The following is a 4286-nucleotide window of genomic DNA, read 5'->3' on the forward strand; positions in this document are numbered from 1 at the left end:
TTCTATCATCTTGAACCAGTCTGGCCATTCTCCTCTGACCTCTGGCATCAACAAGGCATTTTGGCTCACTGGATATTTCCTCTTTTTGGGACCATCCTCTGTAAACCCTAGAGATGGTTGTGTGTGAAAATCCCAGTAGATCAGCAGTTTCTGACAGACCAGCCCGTCTGACACCAACAATCATGCCACGTTCAAAGTCACTTAAATCACCTTTCTTCCTCATTCTGATGCTCGGTTTGAACTTCAGCAGGTCGTCTTGACCTTGTCTACATGACTAAATGCATTGAGTTGCTGACATGTGATTGGCTGATTAGTTGAACAGGTGTACCTAATAAAGTGGCCGGTGAGTGTGGAGTAGTCCTCTCTGCCATCTGAGTGTATTAAGTTTTTTGTGGCAGGAGATTCCAAACTTTTCAATAGTAATATATGTGAAGAAATAGGGTCCAATTCAGTCACTTAGATATCAACATTTTAACCACCAAATATGTGGCCTTCAGTCACTCGGGTGTCATTTCTAAATCAGAAACTCTGAGTTAAGATGCTTGTGCCTTGTCTTGGTGCTCTTGTAGACATAACTATAACTCCACGGATGTAAACTATCTGTTTCAGTATGAATTTCCATCCACACACTTTCTGTTTATCCTGTCACACTCAAACTGTTGTTGGTGAAACACATTAGTCTTTCTGTGTTGTTACAGCGTTTCCTGTGTTGTATGAAAACACCCAGCAAACATGGACCACCTCACTTAGCTAGCAGGCTAATGTTGCTGCATTGTTCCAAAGGCATTATTCAGCAAACCGTGCAGCTGACACATCACATCAAAGTGAACACAGTCGCTACTAGACTGATCCGCTTGGACACCATCATCTCTGCTAACTTGTTTTTCACACTGCGGAGCGTCAACACTAGCCTGGGACCAAAAAACAACTTTAAAACTAGTTTTAAAGCGACAGAAGAAGAACATTAATACTTCCGGTAAACCTACCTGGTACAAAGGTCTGGTTCTGGTGCCGGTAACGGTTGTGGGCTGACGGTTTCACCGGGCCACACAGGTCGGTGGCGGGATGTCCGCCTGTGTCTCCTCTCTCTGCTGAAGCTGCCACACTGAACTGCAGCTGAGCTTATTTCCGGAAGTGAGGAGGAAAAAATAAAGTCACGTGATTAGAAGACCAAAATAATCGATCTCAGATGGCGCTCAAACCAAAGATACTGGAGTCTGAATCCAGAGGCTGTTAAAGGGCAGTTTCACCAATATTTAGCACACAGTCAGTGAGATCACTGTTGTGACACAAAAAAGGTCTCTTTCTAGAACTTTCTACAGCATTTCATGGTCTTCCTCAGCAGATGGATGCTCAGCTGCAGGGGCGTTGTTGTGAGGGGGGAAAGTGGGGCTGATTAACCAGGGGCCCCAATGGGAGAGGGGCCATTTTGTTTGCATTTTTAAGTAGTAAGAACTATATTAAAATTGGCTGAATGAATTGGTTAAAAAACTGGTTAAATTGAATTGGTTAAAAAACTGAATGTATGAGACGATATGATTGGTGCATTCAGAAAGGATCTTTCTGAGTGCCAGAACGCACTCTGGCACCGACTGCACCGTTTGTAAATTTAGAGCGCTGTCGGAATGTAATGTTGGGTTATTCAGAGCACCGCACTCTGGTGTGAATGTGTGATTAACTTAACAGCTCATTAATTTATATAGAAACATAACACTTTGTTTTCTTCGACCAGCAGGGCTCTCATTTTAGTGTAGCATGTCAGACTAAATTTACGAACGCGTCAGGTCACTCACTCTCCAACTGTTCCTGGAATAAGTAAACACTGACCAACGGGACAAGACTGGCCGACCTGTATGCTCTCACTCAGTGGATGGATGATGTCACAGGAAGCTTTGTGGTTGATCACTATGCCAATCTTACAAAGGAGGACGACACTTGAAAGGTTTCCTCCAGTTTGTTTTGCTATCAAAGCTAACATTAGCTAATGTGCTAAAAAGTTAGCGTACAGAGAAATCCAATATTGCTCTTAATACCTCCCCAGTTTCTGATGAGGTGGACATGATAACCCTTAATACACATTATTCATCCCTACAACAGGAAATACTTTTTTCCTAACCTGATATGAAGTGTGTGCTGCACATGTAAGCATTTTTGATGATCGCCTCCGTCCAGTCCTTTCGTCTTATTGCATTTAATCATAGTTGTCTTGTTGTTGTTGTGGCTCCCAATAACACAAGATGACGACATTATAAGACTCCTATGTAACCTGCAGCCCTGTGGTGGAGAGTCGTGTTTTGCCTCCTGCTAACAAAATGATGTCATTGTGACGTCAGCTCTAAAAGGGTCTATGGGGGGAACGAGTTGTCTCGCCTCTGAGCCCCAGATGGAGGGATACCAGCCCTGAAACAAGGTCTGTGTAGACCTAAGTCTGAAAGACGTGGCAATGCGGGGAAGGTGTGACATTTTGATTACATATAACGTTGACGACCACACCGCAGGAGATTTAAAAAGCAGATGTTAGCAATTAGCAGCTAATCCAGAGAAGAAGAGCGGCCGATGTAAATGTCTGCAAATTGGGAAAACAGTGAAACTCAGGAGCTCCTTACCCTCCGAGCAGAGGACGAGATCAGCCGCCGGGGGGCATGTCCCCTGCATCCCCTGCAAGTGAATAAAAATGATCATGTTGTTACAATGCAATGTGCTGCTGGGAAACCTGGTGTCCTGGAATTCACATGGATGCCACATGAAAACGATCCATCCCCAAAACACTGTTGCACCATGCCATACTGCAAAAACTGCCCAGGTATGGCTCAAGGAACTTGACAACCTACCTCACCTCACAACCCACAGGACTCAAAGGATCAGCCACCTAAGCTCCAGTACCAGACCTACAGGACACCCCGGAGAGGTTGTGTGTCCATGCCTTGACAGGTCAGGGAAGTTTGATCCAAGGAGGCCGCATCATGAATGAGGGGTACCAGCACATCCCACAAAAGCCCTGTCAGATTGGGATCTGGGAATTTAGAAGCCAGGTCAATGCCTTGAGCTCTTTGTCACGTTCGTCAGGCCATTTATGAGCAGTTTCTGCGGTGTAGCCTGGTGCACTGTCCTGCTGGAGGATCCACTGCCTGAGGGGGTGTACCTGGTCTGCTACAGTGTTTGGGTGGGTGGTGTGTGTCAGGTGACATCCACATGAACGTCAGGACCAAAGGTTTCCCAGCAGAATCCTCCATTATAACAAGGCGATCAATGTTATTGACCCCTTTCGACATGAAGGAGCAGCGGCTCTACTGCGAGCTCCCTCCGGACGTCCGAACTCCTCACCCTATCTCTAAGGCTGAGTCCAGCCACCCTACAGAGGAAACTCATTTCAGCTGCTTGTATCCGCGATCTCATTCTTTCGGTCACTACCCAGAGCTCATGACCATAGGTGAGGGTTGGGACGTTGATGGACCAGTAAATCGAAAGCTTTGCCTTCTGGCTCAGCTCCCTCTTCACCACGACAGTACAGCACAGTGCCTGCATCACTACAGAAGCTGTGCCAAACCGTCGATCCATCTCATGCTCCATTCTACCCTCACTTGTGAACAGGGCCCCGAGACACTTAAACCCCCCCCAACACTGGTTTGAGGTAATTTAAATAACACATAGCCCTAAATTTATTTTGGAAATTGCAGCATGGAAACATAAAATGCAGGAAAAATTAAACAGTGGCTTACAAAACAGGACCTTGTGATGCAGGAGCTGCCTTAAGGCCTCACTACTTGCTTTGGTATTACACCCCTCCCCCCTCCAAAATTGCAACCACTCATATTGCCACACCATAGTGATTCTGGATCTGAGTCAAGCACTGAGAATGTTCCACTTGGAGGCCAGTTATCTTATTTGACACATTTTTGTTTCCACCAAATTCAGCATCTGCAGGCCGAGTTAATCATTGCCATCAAGTCAGCGTGTTCACCGACACACGTACACATGGATTTGGCAAACAGAAACTGTGCCACTTACAAAACAAACACATTGATTACACAATGAGCCTTTTGAAGCGTTCGTTGTAACCTAATTTTTAAGCACCACATCTGCCCTGGAGTCACCTTCGCAGAGACCGAAGTCCTGCTATTAGATGCTGACAGATCTCACCTGTAACGTACAGAAAAACTTGTGGTGTTTCTCTCGCTCACACAAACACTTGAATCCCATCCTTGTTGAGAGCTTATTCCACATTCACGCTCATACAAGTCAACTAACAGCTACTGTATGTGTGAATCACAACACTTGCAAGCACG

At 45.6% G+C, this 4286-nt stretch overlaps 1 protein-coding gene across 1 annotated transcript in view; it reads right to left on the minus strand.

The window, feature by feature from the left end:
- Positions 1-2671, minus strand: part of LOC126393484 (RCC1 and BTB domain-containing protein 1-like) — a 17730-nt gene extending 15059 nt beyond the window's left edge. The window contains exons 1-2 of the mRNA XM_050049672.1: positions 2607-2671; positions 987-1121 (exon numbers count right to left, since the gene is read on the minus strand). The gene's annotated coding sequence lies outside the window, so the exon portion shown is untranslated. The remainder of the gene's footprint in view (positions 1-986; positions 1122-2606) is intronic.
- Positions 2672-4286: the final 1615 nt, after the last annotated feature.

Source organism: Epinephelus moara, chromosome 7 (assembly GCF_006386435.1).
Source record: "Epinephelus moara isolate mb chromosome 7, YSFRI_EMoa_1.0, whole genome shotgun sequence".
Taxonomy (NCBI): domain Eukaryota; kingdom Metazoa; phylum Chordata; class Actinopteri; order Perciformes; family Serranidae; genus Epinephelus; species Epinephelus moara.